The sequence below is a fragment of the Schistocerca nitens genome, chromosome 7, assembly GCF_023898315.1.
Source record: "Schistocerca nitens isolate TAMUIC-IGC-003100 chromosome 7, iqSchNite1.1, whole genome shotgun sequence".
NCBI classification, from domain to species: domain Eukaryota; kingdom Metazoa; phylum Arthropoda; class Insecta; order Orthoptera; family Acrididae; genus Schistocerca; species Schistocerca nitens.
Window position 1 is genome coordinate 422,384,765 of NC_064620.1, and position 18,409 is coordinate 422,403,173.

Consider the following 18,409-nt stretch of genomic DNA (forward strand, 5'->3'; position numbering starts at 1 on the left):
TCAAGGTGACTGTTCAGAAATTGAACCTTCAGGCTCATTAAAAATGTTAAAGTTTGAAACTTCATTAACATTGTAGCTATAATAGAAAAATATTCTGGGTCTTTTTCATGTCCTAAGAACTTTGTAACGACTTGCTTGAATGATACCCATGCTTCTTTCTCTTTTAAGGTCATTGTCGATTCAAAGTTAACGTCAAACATCAATTTTCTAATCACAGGTCCGACAAAGACGCCTTCTTTTAGTTTAGCTTCTGAAACGTGTGGAAACTTTTGGAAAGGGATACATAAAACATGGTCCATCTTTAGGCAAAGCCTTTGCAAACTGTTTCATTAGGCCTAACTTTATATGTAGAGGTGGTAGGAGTACGTTTTTTGGATCTACAAGGTTTTTGTGTAGAATGTTCTTCTCACCAGGTTTTAAAGACTCCCTCACAGGTCAGTTCTTTCTGCACCAGTGTTGATCCCTAGACCTACTGTCGCATTCACACAAGAAACATGGAAATTTGGTAAAGCCACCTTGCATGTTACTTTTAGATTGCCACATATCATCCAACCATGAGCAGAATACCCTATTTTATTTAGCACTATTTCTAGATTTTCATAGCTTTCTTTCGTATGTACAGAATGCCCAACAGGTATAGATGCATACATGTTACCATTGTGTAATCAGACAGCCTTTAAACTAGTTTTGGATGAATCAATTAACAGCCTCAAGTCTTCCTTTTTGTATTCAATACCAAACTCATTCATCAGGCTGGGAATGTCTGACCAGTACACTAAATCACCTTACTGTTGAAAAAACTTTGAAAATTGCTGCTCTCTCTTTCTATACATGTATGTGCTGAATCCAACTGCCAATAAGTTCTTTTCTTTTAATCTAGAGCCAAGAAATTCAGCTTTTTCTTTCGTTAAGCCCAGATCCCTAACCAAATCGTTAAGCTCGGTCTCAGTAAACAATTTTGGCTGTAGACTTTCTGTACAACAATGGAATTGATCATCATCTGGTTCATCTAAATCACATTGTACATCAGAAAATACTTCTTTTGGAATAGAATGTAAATTATCTGGTGGTTCAGGAAGCGGCAAATCTACACCATGCCCTACTGCTCGGATGGCAGACGGAAGGTTAGGGAAGCTTATTACCCTCTTGTTTTTCGAATTATGACCAGTAATATCAAGATTGCAAAAGTAACAATCATTGAAATGATTTCTTGGCTCCTTCCATATCATAGAAACAGCAAGTCTAAAGCCTTTTTTCTCCCATTTGGACCATTTTCTCAGATCTTCAACACACACATAACATATCTTATGTGGCGCCCAAGATTTATCTTGATCACCAAGTTTAGATCCAAAGTATGATATATAAATCTTTTTCACAAAGTCTGTAATGTTTCTTTGGTGTTTTTTAATCACAAATTCACCACAAATGTAACAAAAACTGTCAGCAGAGTTTTTACAACAACGATTAGACATTGTACTGAGCACATATACAGGAAACGCTAAAGTGAGGTTAGGATGACAGTAAACAAAACACCATCTGTTAACACAAAAATAGAATCCACCTTTTTTTGCCAGCAAATGTTTTTCAGCGGTGCTACCTACGTCATCTACATTCATAAACCTCCTTTTTAAATTATTTTAACTATATAAAAGCTAATAAATTCTTTAAAAATCTCTTAATTTAATAAATTTAACTGTAAAATGTGAAGAAATGGTGGGTATACAGCTTTCTAAGTATCATATTTGGATTTCCCACCCTAAAAACCATAAGAATAAGGTGTTTTCAGCAAAAAAGTTTTTCCTCTCGTTGGCCTGTGTTATTTTTCCTTTAACTTTGCGAATTTAGTCATCTGAGAGTGCATCAACGCATGCATATTTTAAGATGCAATTGTGCATGGAATACTGGCTTCAATTGTTATAGCACTACAAAAACGTAATTAAGTTTTTGGGTGAAAGGGGTAGGAAGTGGAGCACGGCGCAATAGGCTTGGATGAAGTCAAGCAGCCAGCTAAAAAAATCTTTTAGAAACGAACGAACTATAGAATGCGCTGTCATCACGTACGTCTTCCGCTACCCACAAACCCACGACATCGTTCCATCTCGAACTGGTTTTTATAACTGAGTACCGCCCAGGTGTCCGGACTGTGCGATATTTTGCCACCATCACTGCTTGGGGAATGTTTTATTAATCAATGAGATTTTTGGGCGATACAGAGAAATCCAAGTGTATTTTTATGCACAGATTTTAATCTAATGTCAGTTGCAGTAATACTTACCGATCAGACGCCTGGTAAAATACTGAAATACACCATTCAATAAGTTATAGTAGCTTCAAAATAATGAGTCCAGTGCTAGCATTGAACTGCTGTAGATTGGTAATTAGGCCATTATAGTAGTGCGTACATATTTTTAACTTATCGCAACGCTAGCGGACGAATAAAAGTCGATTTTCCTCTTCTTTATTATTACAAACTTATCCTTAATTAGAAACTACAACAACAGCACATAGCACCCAAATAAATAAACGATAGCACTTACATTAAATTCAGCTGCAAAAGAACTGAACTGATTAACTAAACAACAGTTGGGCTCAAGCAAGGCCAATAATTGGTCTTGGCTAAAATAGTTGTGGGCGATAGCCGATAGTACTGGGGATGTACAGAAACCTTAAATCTATCATTGACCTTCCTGACCATCGATAGTGCGTATCCCCTTCTCGTCGTACGATTGAGGAATTCGTGGCGGGCCGCATCAAACCCGTCAGAAGACTGATGAAATTGAAAATCGAAATATCTTTCAATTTCACTATACGGCAACTAGTTCTTGCGTAATTTCATTTAGGTGATATGGGGAGACGGGACCCATTGAACTTCCCCTTTGGCTACAGCCTTGCTGCCGTTGTCTGCATTCCTAACTGGAGCCGCTATTTCTCAGTCAAGAAGGAGCTCCTCAATTGTGATCACAAGGGATGAGAGTATACCCCGCTTGTCAACCGGACAGTCACCCATCCATGTGCTAGCAAAGCCCTACAGCGTTTAACTTCGCTGATTTGACGGGAATCAGTGTTACCACAACGACTCGGCCGTTGGCGAAAGACAAGAATACAGCAATACAGATCACTTAGGAATGAAATAAACAGGAAATGCAGGGCAGGCAGGTGAAATAGCTGCGGGAGAAAATGTGAAGTAATCGAGAAAGAAATGATCGTTGAAAGGAGTGATTCAGCATATAGGAAAATCAATAATACCTTCGGTGGATTTAGAATCAAGGATGTTAACGTTAAGACAGCAATGAAAATTTCGCGATGAAACACAGGGGAAAGAGCGGATAGGTGGAAGGAGTATATGGGAGGTGTGTATGAGGCTATATAGTTGTTTGATCACTTGATAGAAGAAGAATCTAAGTCGATCAGCAAGTACAAGAGCCAGAACTTAAAAGAGCTCTGATAGACGTGAGATAAAATAAGGAAGTAGATGTAGATAACATTCTATAGGAAATCCCAATATCATTCGGGGAAATGGCAACCAAACGATTGCTCAAGTTGGTGTGTAGAATCATCTCACGCATCCTAGCTGCTAGCACGAATAAAATATAGAAGAATGGAAAGAAAACTGAGGAGGATCTTTTAAATAATTAGTTTGGCTTTAGGGATGGTAAAGGCACCAGAGAGACAGTTCTGACTTGGCGCTTGATAATGGAAGGAAGATACGCTAACGAATACAGAATGTAGATTGGCAGTAAGCTGGAAACAGACAAAAGAGAAGTAGCAGAAATGAGAGTAGTAGGGAACTAAATCTAAAAATTGGCGGTCACAAGTTAGATGAAGTTAATCAATTCTACTACCTTGGAAGCAACATATGATGGATGAAGCAAGGAGGACATAAGAACCCGACTAGCAGAGGCAAAGAGCGCATTACTGGCTAAGGGAAAACTACTGGAATCTAACATAGGCCTTAATTTGAGGAAGAAATTTCTGAGAATGTACGTTTGGAACACAACGTTGTGTGAATCATGGAGAATGGTAATACCAGAACAGAAGAGAGTTGAAACGTTTGAGATGTAGTACTACTCAGGAAAGTTAAAAATCAGATGGACTGATAATATAGTAATGAGGAATTTCTCCAAGGAATTCGGCGAAGAACGGAACCCATATAAAATACTGGCAAGAAAAAGGGAAAGGATGATAGGACATGTGTTAAAGTATCAGTTAATAACCTCAATGGTTCTAGAAGTAGGTGTAGAGGGTATCTGTTCTGCGTCTCAAGATTGCTCTACGAAATCAGAACTCTCAGTAAAGCGACCACCAAATTTATACCTTAATCACTGTTTTCATTTTGGAGAAAGTAACTTATACTACTCATTTTTTTTTTTTTAAATTGCTATATGCCTGCAATATCGTTCAAAGGAGCCATGCTTCGTAAGATTGTTCAAAGGAATATCCAGTTCTGGATTTCTGGGACAGATGCAATCATCGTTATAATTATTTTTACTGAGGCATCTGGTACTGACCTTTTCTGCCTGATTAGCTATATCAGTTTTGTGTAGGAGTTGCATGTCACACTAAATGTCATCTGATTTTTCCGAGAATTTATGTCAACAAAACGGTGTCACTGATTATGTAAATCAGTGAAAGATGACTGATGTATTCATTCATCTACTGAAAAACGCTAGACCACACTTATTTCGGGAAATGACTCTCGTAATGAAGAAATTGATAGAGGCGTTCTCGAAACATTTCCAGACTGAAAACATGAATCGCCACAGACGGAGTTGAATGAAAGAAAAACAAGAAAAAGTGTGAAACTGATTAAGTCTTTAGGAGCACGTAAATTTGACTGCGTAACAGCTAAGCAGATAACTTCGCCTCGTTTCGCTCATAGTGACCAATTACGGACCTTTGGCAAAGTGCCTCTTTTTATCTGCCGCATGTTTCCTCTCGCATCAGCTCCAAAGTAATACATTCAGCATCTTAATGTATGGCAATATACCTCTCTTTCTGTCGTCATTTAATACGAATGACCGGGATTCAACTATCGTTTCGCAGTAAAGTTTTAATTATCTGGACACTGTGACAGACAAAATTGATATCTTACGCACCAGAGCGACGAAAACACTTAGACTGTATATTTTACGATTAATTGGAGCGAGTACGGTGTACTTGCAGCTTGATGAGAAGGGATTTATAATTGAGCAGTTAATTTACGTATTCTACAGTCTCGCATTGTTATTAATTAGTAGAGCGCCGATTTCCATGCAAATGGTGGTTGCATAATTGTTTGCAAGTTTTGGGCATTTCGGGAGTACATTCATATTTCGTTGATTTCATCTATATAACAGTATGAGTTTAGACATTAATGCACATTCCACTCGAGATTGTCAATAGTTTTCCCCTTCCTTAATTTATCTTCTAAAAGAATCCGTAGGGTCAGTATTTCCTGACGTGTTCCTACTTTCTCCCAGAATCAAAACTGATGTTCCGTGAGGTCGGCTTCTACCACTTTTTCCATTCTTCTGTAAATAATTCGTGTCAGTACTTTGCAACCATGACTTATTAAACTGATACTTCTGTAATATTCACATCTGCCAGCACCTGCTTTCTTCGAAATGGAGTTACTACGTTCTTCTTGAAGTCTGAATTGTACCAGGCAACAATTATAAGAGTCGAGGGCCATGAAAGGGAAGCAGTAGTTGAGAAGGGAGCGAGACAGGGTTGTAGCCTATTCCCGATGTTATACATTGATCACCCAGTAAAGAAAACAAAACAAAAAAATAGGGTAGTGGCTAAAGTCTGTAGAAGTAAGTACACTTCATGAATATAAATTTAAATAAAAAAGAGTCCTGTTATTGTTAAGCGATGCTGCTCCGTATATGATAAAGGCCAGCTAAGCAGTTAAAATATTTTATCCTAATTAAAATATTTTATCCTAACCTAAAGCACCTTATATATTTAGCCCACGCGTTGCATCGTGTAGATGAGACACTACATTTACAATTAGACAGTTTGAGTACAAGGTAAATAGACTCACAAAATACAAAGGCCTGATAATTGTGACAGAGTTAAAGAAGTTAGAATTTTCTCTATTGAAGGTAAGCCATGAAACCATCTGTCCGTATTACTGCATTTAGAGATATATTGCCAGATTTAGCTTTGCCACTAAAATCTATTTTAATCAGATAGCATAGCTGGATAACTGCTGCCATCTTTTATTGTGATAAATTTAAGTCTGTAAGAGAGCGTAAATCCTCGTAAATTCATCGAAGTTAACATCTGTTTCGATCATTCTGTTGGTAAGCCGCATATTGCAGTCAGTAATAGTTTTTTTTCGGGTTTGGACCGTAGTCGCTATCGAAGTCACTAATGGAGCTTGCATTAAAGTCGTGGAAGTGGCATTCAAGAAAACAAACTTGAAGCTAGACCTGATTTACATCAAATTAAATTCTGCTTATTTGCCTGTGATAACACTAATTCTGTCAGAGGCACCTAATGACTGGGAAGAGCTGTTGAACGAAATGGACCCTGCCAAGAGATCAACAAAAGCAAAACAAGGATAATGGAATGACGTGTAATTAAATCAGGTGTTGCTGAGGGAATTAGATTAGGAAACGAGACATTTAAAGTAGTAGATTAGTTTTATTATTATAACAGCTGATGGTGGCCGATAACACTGTAATGTTGGAAGTTACATGTAAATCGTGAAATCTCTGACAATTATTGAAAAAGTTGAAAAATCTTTGCAATGTTGCTATGGAGAAGCGTACGATGCAGCAAAAGATAAGATGAACAAAATTATCGGAACAAATTCTGTTTCTGATTTTATGAAGTAGCCAAAAAATATTTTGTTGCGAAAATTTAAGAGACTTTCAACTTGATCTGACTTTTTCCGAAATTGCTTCACTTAAGTACGCACCTGTCACCCATTGTGGCGCAGAGAAGTCGTTGTCTATGTACAAAAATGTTCTGTCTCATAAACGCATGAGCTAAGTGAGAAACTGGAGAAATTGTCGTTGCGTCCTGCTTTAGAAGAAAATATAAATAAATATAGAACTGAATTTTGATGCTGCGTATTTTTATCGTTTTGCTGCCTCAATGTGCTTGTTTAATGATGTGATACTGCATGAAGGCATGCGTGATTTACGATTTCATAGTACATGAAAATCCGGGCTCTATTAATTAAGTATACTGAGAGAAGTCAGTTTACTTATTCGGTTTAATATTGTAGGCATTCAATTTTCAGTACACCACAGCATGTTCCGAGCCCCTGAGTCGCAAATGGGTAGATGGGGCGGTACAGCACTGTCTGTGACTGACAAAGTCCCAGGTTCTGGTCCCGCTGCGATACACAGTTTCAGTCTGCTAGGAAGTTTCATAACAGCGCGTAGTCCGCTGCGGAGTGAAAGATTCGTTATATAATTTTCCCCTAAATTCATATTAAGAAACATCACAGATCTGTGAATATCTGTCTTGTGTCCATATTTTCGGAAACCTGGATGTCACTTCACATTAAATAAATTGCTGAATAATTATGAAGATGGTATGGATAAAGAAATCCACAGTGAACTCAATAACATTTGTGTATCGAGATTTACTAAGAAGGAAACACCTATATGTCAATGGAACGGGTTGAAGGAGTAGTGTACCCATTGCACAAACCCGTCAAAGAAGCGAGATGGCGGTGACGCGAGGATGGCAGCAGCCAGTCTCGGGTAGCCTCATAGCAAAACATAAGCGAGAAGGGTGGACGAGAACGAAGAAGTCAGCTCCAAACGTCGGATGAGTTGGACATGAAAATCAGTTTGGTGAAGGATATGAGAGTGATGTAACAATATATACTTACTTAACAATGTTAGAAAGACTACCCAGAACATAAGATAGTGGCGAGAAGTGAAGAAGAAAATCAGTGAACATGTTTTGTTCTTAGAAAGTGTTAACAGAACGAAAGAACGTGGTGCTGTCCATGATAAGAGTGTATGGTAACTCAAGAAATACATGACACAGTTCTGTACCGTAAATTAGTATTTATTCCGACGTTTTTCGGACCTTGACCATCACACAGGAAAAAAGAAAATAAAGTTTGCACGCGTCATACGTCATGCAACATGGGATTAACATCCTTACTACGGTCACAGTTACTGTGTGAAACAAATAACAAAGCTTCACAAATAAATGATGTGGCCTAACAGTGGCAAAAGACAAACCGTTATTCCGCTGTGGACAATAATTGTGACTGTAATAAAAATGTTAATCTCATGTTGTATGATGTATGACATATGAAAGGTTTATTGTTTTTATTTCTTTCTGGTTGAAGGTGAAAGATCGAAACCGGCCGGAATAAATACGAATTTACAATTCAGCGTTGTGTCATGCATTTCCTACGACATATTTGAGACTTTGATCATCACCTAAGAAGGTGTATGACAGTGGTTGCTGTCAAAAACAACAAGTGGCAAATAATAAGTGACAATTCGAAAATTAAGTATTGTGCGTCTATTATTTCTTCGAAGCACTTACCTACGAAATGATTTCAAGAAAAGATCGCAGCACTTAAGCTGAGATAACGATTACATTAAAGGCAGCACAGAGCAGATATTACTCATATGCAGCAGAGTAATTCTTACTTTATGAAGACTAGGAGTGTCAGTAGGCGATATTAAAAGATCGCTTGCAGCAGATAATTTCAGTACTCTTTTTGTAACAGAAGGAAAAGTATGAGGACAGATATAAAAATCTGCTGACCGAATAAATATTAAAAAATTAACATTGAAAAGTACATAAACAGATAATAGAGTAACGTCAATTTGTATCCTGCTTCAAAGGCCAGAAGTGGAAGAGACGGAAGTAGTAAAGACAGTTTTACGTTACTTCATAGTATTTTACAAGTGGTATTGTCCTCCAGATACGACCCATAAAATTGAAACATATTTTCTTCTATTTCTTTCAGTTGGTGCTAACGACTGTGTACAATGGCTATAAAAATTCACCAGACGAAGGAGAGCTAGTAAAAAATAGTAGGGAAGTGCGAACAGCATACTATGATGTCAGGCTAAGAACTTTTCATGACTACGATAAGACAGTAACATCAGTGTCTACAGTGAGGAAACAGGCACCCTCTCGTTGGCTGGGGCTGATACTACTACAGAGCTAAGGATGATGGTCCACTCGTATGTACTACACACAGTGGCGGCCAGTTATCATGTACTAATGTGCTACACCACACTGTAAATAACGCACTAACATACGCCATTCAGCTTCTAATGCGCGCTGGACATCGCACAAAATTACCATTCCTCTTCGGATGGGTGCTCATATGCAACTAAAATGGACGAATGCGTGTTTTGTAGCGCTCTTTCCGCGAAAACTAGAAACCATTGTCTAGTGCTGAAATAATAGCGAGCTGCACTACGATAAGCTCAGAAAAGGGACCGCAGCTGGCTGTTTTCTGCTGCGCGAGCTGTGATGTGGCGCCATCCCTTCTGGCACTAAGGGCGCTATGGTGATCACAGCACCATATCAGTGTTTTTGTTTGAAATTTTGTGTAGCATATTGTACAGGCGTCCAGTATGTGGGATTTTTAAAGCCCTGTTGTCATGATTCGATCGTGGGCGCCGGCCGGAGTGGCCGAGCTGTTCTAGGCGGTACAGTCTGGAACCGCGCGACCGCTACGGTCGCAGGTTCGAATCCTGCCTCGGGCATGCATGTGTGTGATGTCCTTAGGTTAGTTAGGTTTAAGTAGTTCTAAGTTCTAGGGGACTGATGACCTCAGAAGTTAAGTCTAATAGTGCTCAGAGCCATTTGAACCATTTTGAACCACCGTGGACGAATGGTGTAAAGCGTGTGCCGGTAGTCTGTGCACCGGGGTTCAGTTCTTCTCGATACTAACATTTTTCATTATATTTCATTCCTCGCAATGTTAAACTATCTGAAAACAAAAAGGAATGTTTCTTTGCGCGTTTGCCCTCTATGCGTTCCTAAACCATTTATCTGACTGCGATGAAACTTTGGGGAGTTGCTCTTCATATGGGCGTGAAGGTTCCTAGTCCCCCAAAATAAAAATACAGTACGACACATAGTTCAGGAGATAAGACGACATAAACACTGAGATGTTTGAGAAACTGTCACGACAGGCATGGCGTTTTGTTTTATTACTCATTTACTACTAAAGCTATTCGTAACACATTGTGCATTGGCATTTTAAGAAAGGTGTATAGAACCAAGGGCGTTATGCCAGTCAACCTTGTGTAAAAATTTCAGATCAATCGGTCAATAGCTTTTCGAGGTTTACGATTAGGTACAGTTAAGTTCGTGGTATCGATAGTTCAGATGCCACGGCGTAGGTGCTCGGTCGTAGGTTGTCACTACAAGAGCAGACGAACTACGCCGACCACGGAGCTCTCTAGCCGAGGCTGTGGATCTCAACGAGCGCCGCTCTACTTTCTGCCCAGTTGATCAAGAGCAGACGACCAAGCAACTTAGCTGCTACTCGTAGGGGGGCTAGCCATAATAGACTTTGTAACTTCTAGTAACTGTTAGCTTTGATGCGAGTACATGAACGGCTTCGCACCTACGTGGTCATCTGTACCAAAAGTTAAGTAATGTGCTTGTACATGTTTGTACACCAGTAAAGGTTTATACACCAGTACCGAACTGCCTTACCTCACCTGCTCCTACTCGCTTTCTTCATTCGGCCAATTTTACAGATCTCAGGAGCAGACCCACGCGCCGCCTTCCAGGCGGGATACAAAAAGGTTTTCTATTCGTTTGATCTTAACAGCAAAATCTCGGAAAGTTTTTGAACTACTGATTTGAAAGTTTGGCACAAAGTTGCAATACGGGCGTGCTTTTACGTGCCCATTTCTCTAGCAGTCCTCACGTGTATTCAATTCAATCATCTCATATGTGAAGGGATTACAGTATTCAAAACAAAACATTAACCAAATCTACAACTTGTAAATCCATCGATATTGTAATGAAACAAGACGGTCAATTATCCAGCTAAATTCTACAATTTACTTGATTTGCCGTGCGTGCCGCCGCAAGTGTTGATATTACGAGGGGCGTTCGAGGGAGCACTCTCTGGGAAGGAGTACGTCGATAATGGGGAGATTATTGATTCTGCGCCGGCCGCTGTGGCCGAGCGGTTCTAGGTGCTTCAGTCCGGAACCGCGCTGCTGCGACGGTCGCAGGTTCGAATCCTGCCTCGTGCATGGATGTGTATGATGTCCTTAGGTTAGGTAGGTTTAAGTAGTTCTAAACCTAGAGAACTGATGACCTCAGATGTTAAGTCCCATAGTACTTAGAGCCATTTGAACCATTTTATTGATTCTGCAAGACGTTGGTTGCGACGGCGACAGGTAGAGTGGTACCAAGAGGGCATACAGGTTCTCTCAGCAAGAAGGCGTATGGCCCTCGCATTGAACGGATATCCTACAATGTGGTTTTTGGGGAATAATATGGTGTGTTCAAATCCTGAGCGAAACCAACCCGATTTCAGAAAAAAATATGTGCTCTATTACTTACTGAACGCCCCTCGTAAAAACTGGCGTGCCTCTGATTCTTCTCAGAAACATCCGTCCACCATGGCTTTGCAACGGTACCAGAATTTCAGTAAAAAAAGATGGTGAACAATACTAAAAGGAAATTTTGAAAGGAGAAGATATACGGTTACCACAAAACCCAATGATTCCAATAGATATGCCATTCAAGTTCAAATGCGTGCAGTTTCCGGTGCGGATCGCATTTCCAGTCACCATCAATAAGGTGTACGGACAGTCACTATAAGTGTGTGGACTAAATTTGCCAAACTTATGCTTCTCACCTTCTCACGCGCCGGGACTCTGACTTATTCACGTTTGCACCAGACGGAAAGACCAAAAACAGTTTTTCTCCCAAAGAATTTCGTTAAATAGATTATAAAAACAAACACTTTTTTGTTTCTGTGGCGCTTCAACGCATCCCGGTATAAGCTAGTTAATTATAAAATTTAAAAATAACCAGTTTATGTGCCTAAAATTTATATATTCGATTTACTTTCGATTATTTCCCATCTAAGTCACGTAAAACCAGCAAATAAACAAAGAAATTTACTATGAACGTGTTTATACAGATAATCAGCTAAAAATGGTTTTTTCCAGTCGATGTTTGGAGGGGAAAGTGAAATTTAAAGAGTTACGTAGATGTACTTGAAATGTAAATCTAACAAAAGAAGGGTATCGGATGATTCTCTCCGATTTGGCTTACCAAAAATTACGAAATACTTATAAAATATTTGATCCCTTCTAGATTAAAATCTAGAATATTTATCCCAGCTATCAAAGGAATTGAATAAATTCTTAAAACCTTATGAAGCTAGAAGAGCAAACTATTACATCAGAACTTTTGAAATACTCGTATTTTCCATAAATATAAAAATATGAGACAGAATTAGTTTTTGATAAAAATTGGAAAACAGACAACTTCCAGGTGGGTGGAAGGTGGTGCTGATACATAAGGAAGCCAATAAACAAGATGTTAACAACCACAGAGGAAGTTCCTTGCAACCACTTACATTAAACATATTTTCCAAGATCGTACTAAACAGAGTAGAAGACAACACTAAACAGTAGTTTAGGTGACTATCAAGGTGATTTTAGGAAGGGCCGTCCATGTTCCGAAAATATATTTCATCTGAACTCAATCATTTGCCATAGATTACTGAAGTTTTTCTTTGAAACTGCGTGTAGCGTACTGTGCAGATGTAGAGTATGAAGGAATATTAAAGCACCGTTAAAATGAATTCACCGTGTGCATGTGGTCTAAAGCATAGATAGGAAATTTTCAGACCCGGGTTAGATTCCGCCGATACTGCCATTTTTTTAAATTTTATTTTATTCCTTACAATGTTAAACTATTAACTATAAAATTTAAACATAAAATGAAGGTAGACGCTGAAGCAATGAATTAAATTTTGTGCTACAGCCACAACTTGAACCGAGGTGTCCTGTTCAATAGGCACATGTGCTAACCACTACAGTAGCGTAGCATTGTGGCTAAACACAGCTACATACAGTGCCCTTCTCCAATGTCCAGCTAACACAAATTTCAGTTCTCACCTTCAGTCCATCTTCCCCTTCTTAAAGCTTTAGTATCGCCAGGGCTCTCCGACATTGAAATATCACCACAGCTTTGTACGTAATGGGGAAATCCTTTTTGTTCCACGTCACAAATTTCAATTCATTTCTTCAGCTTCTGTCGTAATCAAAGATAAAATTGAGACTGATACATTTCCAGAAAAACGTAATCCCATCAGATCAATAGACCCCTGAGGTACAGGCAGGTCTTCCCCATTACGAACAAAGCTGGGGTGCTATTCCAATGTCGGAGAGCCTCGGGAATAGTAACAATTTAAGAAGGGAAAAATGGCCTGAAGGTATGAACTGAAGTTTGTGTTAGGGAGGGTACTGGACCAGGATAGTCCGTGCAACTTGCTGGTCACAGTACTATGTCTAGAACGCAGGAGACTCGGGAGCGATCTCGTCGATTTCTTTCAGGAAAGCCTTTGGCAGAATCAACCAGAGGTACCTTTTTGCCCTGTTAGCGGAGACAGGCTTTCATGAGACTTTCGTTGACGCCGTCAGGAATATATGAACAAGAGCGTCATCACAGATTGTGATTAATGGACAACTGTCAGATCAATTTACGATTCAACCGCCAGTGAGACAGGGAAGACCCCTTTCTACCTCTCTTTTTGTTATTTCTCTCGGCTCCTTCTCCCACGTATTGGTCGCACTGTAAAAGCGATTGACATAGAGGCCGCAAGAGCGATGAGCATTGCGTACGAAGATGACGTCAGCGTATTTCTACGGCTTGAGACGGATGTCACCTTAGTCAAACCCCTCTTCAGTACTTTCGCCCAGGCTACTGGTGCGAAACGGACCCCGGAAAAAAACAGCGATAGGTGCTTGTCCGAATTACGCTGTAGATTTGTGGTATACGACACTCGAGTCACACACGACACTGGGTATTCACTTTTCTGCAGGTCCCATAAAGATAGCCTCTCATAACTGGCGCCGTATCTCCACGACCATCAACGACCTCACGACCAGCCACGTCAACAGGCAGCTGCATTTCCTGCAGACAGAAGATTTAATAAATAAGCACTTGTTGTTTAAAGCATGGTGCGTGGCAGAAGTCATCAACGTCCCACCTCCACTGGCAACGACGATAAGCCAAGCACCCCATTGGCTGTTGTGGCATGGTCACGTGTTCAAAGTGAAACTTGTCAAGCACACCCAACCCACGTCTCGTGGACGACTGGGTCTCGTGGGTGTCAGAGAGAAACGTGCTGCTTTGCTTGTAGAGAACAGTCCTCACAGCACCACGGCTGCCCTCGATCGCACCTATGGTCACCATTCCGATTGTGCCCCGATGGACGACTCTAAGATTCACTACAAGCTCACTTTTCTCAAAGATTTCTTCTTGTCTAGAAGTTATCATGTCTCGATTGCTAGAGATTCTAAGACGCGGGCGGCAAGAGAAGATTGGTATTGAACCAAGAACACATTAGTACTTAAATATCCCCAAAACAATTGGGGGATTGTTTAGCCAAACGTTGGTAACACGCTGTTACCCTCGGAAGAACGTAGCACGTGGTATAAGATTATAGCTAGAGCTGTAATCACTAATGAACGACTCGCATGTATTAACCTGACTGCATATCCAAAGTAGAACAGTGAGCAACCCGGTACGCTTGAGCTTAGGTTTACCTGCGGAACGAAAAAGGATGTGTAACACTTATGCTGTGGCATGCTCGCACTCACACTGTATGTAGAACCACTAAACGGGCGTTTTCCCCAGGGATAGCTATAACCCTGGATATCAGTCCTTTCCCACATACTAAGGGAAATGCCACAGTGTGACAACTAGGACGTACCAGTACGCCGTATTTGCTAAGAACATTGATGGTCGGATGGTTCCTTTCAAAGGGCACGGCCGACTTCCTTCCCCGTCCTTCCCTAATCCGATGAGACCGATGACCTCGCTGTCTGGTCTCCTTCCCCAAAGCAACCGACCAACCAGCCGACCATTGATGGTCAAATTTTACTTATGGGAGTGCCACCAAAGGCTCTGAAAGACACCCTGATAATAGAAATGTCTTTAACGATTTTTACAAATTCCAACTGAACAGCAATTTCAAAAACTATGGAATACAGCACGAAATGATCTCTAGTCTCGATTGAGACGAAAACCACTGGGATTTAATGTGAAATGATAAGAGAGAGCCGCCTGGAGTGGCCGTGCGATTCTAGGCGCTACAGTCTGGAACCGCGCGACCGCTACGGTCGCAGGTTCGAATCCTGCCTCGGGCATGGATGTGTGTCATGTCCTTAGGTTAGTTAGGTTTAAGTAGTTCTAAATTCTATGGGACTGATGACCTCAGAAGCCCCATAGTGCTCAGAGCCATTTGATAAGAGAGAGTGTTGAAGGAAAAGGCAAACAAAGAACAACAAAGAGAAAGAAGAAACAGTAAAAAAAGATAAGCGAAAATGGAATACTGAACTTCCATTTTTTACGAACAATTTTTCATTTACTGTCGTGACGCAATTATTATCATTGTTACTATCCATGCTATTATTTTTATCATTGCTATTTCCCACGTTTCCGATTTCTTTTTTCTCTTCCTTTTGCGGCTAGAACGCCTTTTACGTATTTCGAGTGAGAATTTTCACTCCATTCTGCACTCATGAACTTCATATATTATATGCAGTTTTTCCGTCTTTTCCTTCACCGAAGGAAAAGAAAAGATTTCGCAAAAATTTTCACTTATTCTCGACTACCTCTCAAGAGAGGGATTCCATTTTATGTCAAATATTAATAGTCATCTTATTTCGTTCACATTATGGAGAGAACTGAGTGCTCATTTAATTTTCAACTCGGAATATGTTACTTTTATTGTCTCAGAAGGTCGTATTACTGTTTTCCACTACTATACAGGGTGAAGCGAAATTCGCGCACTCGGACTTTGCAGCGCGACACCTCACATGCCAGCGATAAAAAAAAAAAAAAAAGTCTATTACTCAATTTAGTCCGGTGAGTACATCTGGCAGAAAATGGACGTTAAAGAGTGGAAATCTGGCAACGCTGCAACCACATGTATGGTGACAACCTCTGCCGGCACAGGTTACTCGTCATGTACAGCTGGTGCAGAGGATGGAGTTTTGAATTAGCATGCAGGAGGTCGAAGGTTCGATCCTGGTTTGAGGCGTATGTTTTTTATTTGGTAAACGTAGTCAAGGTGGTATGGTATCTGGCATCTTAATCGTCAACAGTGATTCCAGGGGCCCTCTAGAAAACATTTGCACTTACATACTACAATCGTCAGCTTTGAAAGAAGCGCTTTCCACGTCGCGGGCGTGAATTTATTCGCACAACTTCATCTACTAGATGCGAAACCTGTTTTCTTTGTACCCTCCTCCAATGATCCCATAGATTAGTACCAACTATTATTCTTGCCTCGTTCAGGTCCATTACATTTCGTTAGGGCCTTACGTTACTAGTAGGACTAGTAACGTACTTTACGAATAATGTCCAAACTCAGCTACTATTTGCATGTGTTATCAACATGGTCCTACTGATTACGCCTTTCAACATTGGGTCTGATAACCGCATGCTATTTAGTATGTATCTCAGTGCATTATTATTATTATTTCAATGGGATTGTGGAAGCGTCAAGTCTATTACCGTCACCGAGCGAGGTGGTACAGTGGTTAGCACACGGGACTCGCATTCGGAAGGACCACGGTTCAACCCCGCGTCCGGCCATCCTGATTTAGGTTTCCCGTGATTTCCCTAAATCTCTTTAGGCAAATTCCGGGGTGGTTCCTTCGAAAAGGGCACGGCCGACTTCCTTTCCTAATCCGATGAGACCGATGACCTCGCAGTTTGGTCTCCTCCCCCAACACAACACAACCCAACCTTCTATTATCGTTGGGGAAACAGTGTAACTCGAAACCGAACATTTCACAATTAGCAGTGTCGACATGAATCATGCAGAACAATATCTGCCAGAGGGAAAATGAGCGTTAGGTGGAACAGCGCACGGGACTGACGGCGTGTTTATATTGTATGCGCTGTCCACCAGACAGGGACTAGTTGCGAGGAGAGTAACGCGCCCGTGACAGACTGCAACATACATACGTACACGTGTCGAATTTTCTCGTTGTAAACCTCTAAACCAGTGTGGCAGACGTGTGGAATACACAAACGCTGAATATGTGGATATGCTTCTGGTCCTTGGCGCATCTGATAACCGGGCTGGTGTGGCCGCTCGTGAATATGGCACTAGATGTCCTCATCGACGCCATTCAGAAAACAATGTGTTTCGTCGTCTGGAGCTGCGCTTTCAGGAGTCAGGTTGTCTCCTTCCACCATTACGTGACAGTGATCGTCCACGGACTCGCCGTACTCCAGCTATTCTGGAGGTCATACACAAAGAACCTCAGCGAGGTACACGTAGTGTTGCAAGGCAGCTGCGTGTCTCGCTACACACGGTGGTTAACGTGCTGCACGAGCATGGCAAGCCAACGATAACTTCGTGAACACCGTAATATGCTTGGATGAAGGAGCATTAACTCGTGATGATGTCTTAAATATGCACAGCGCCTACCACTGGTGTGAGGTTAACCAGCACATCACCAGCGGCCGTAGATATCAAGTGCGCTTTGGTACCAACGTTTGGACTGGAATACTGAGTGACAGGTACTTGGGTTCGTACATGTTGCCTGACGGGCTGACTGCACGAAGGTATCATGCATTCCCCTCAAACTACCTTCCTCATGCGCTGAGATGTCCCACTACCTGTTCGGCAGAGGATATGGTTCTAACATGATGGGGCACCTCGACACTCTGACAGTATATGGACAGAACATTTCCAGGGAAATGGCTCCGGCGTGGAGGCCCAGTTGTATGACCACCGCGTTCATCTGACCTAAATCCCCCGGTTTTCTTCTGATGGGGACACCTGAAGGAACCGACGAATGTGGAAGAATTGGTAGCGCGTGTTCATGTTGCTCCTGTTACTGTCGACGCAGCTTTGCTGCGAAAGGTCCAGATGCAAGATCCCCTCGCTTCTAAACTGATACTGTTATTACTCAGCCGCGAGTCCGTAGAGGGTCGTATATGTGACGTACAGTCTAACGGGTCAGCATTTCCACCCGGAATTTGCGAGTGTAAGTCGGACCATCCTTGATCCGTCTTGGTGGGTCGTGTAGTCGGATTTACTCCTACCTGTGCGCGGTGCAGCCCTCGTAAATGTCGTCCCGTGCAGATTCTTCATTGGCGCATTGGATGTCGGTGGAAGCTGATTATCTGAAATTGTTGTCGATCGACTTTGAGGTATCTATTTACTCGAAATTAACATTCAGAATGCCTTAATATC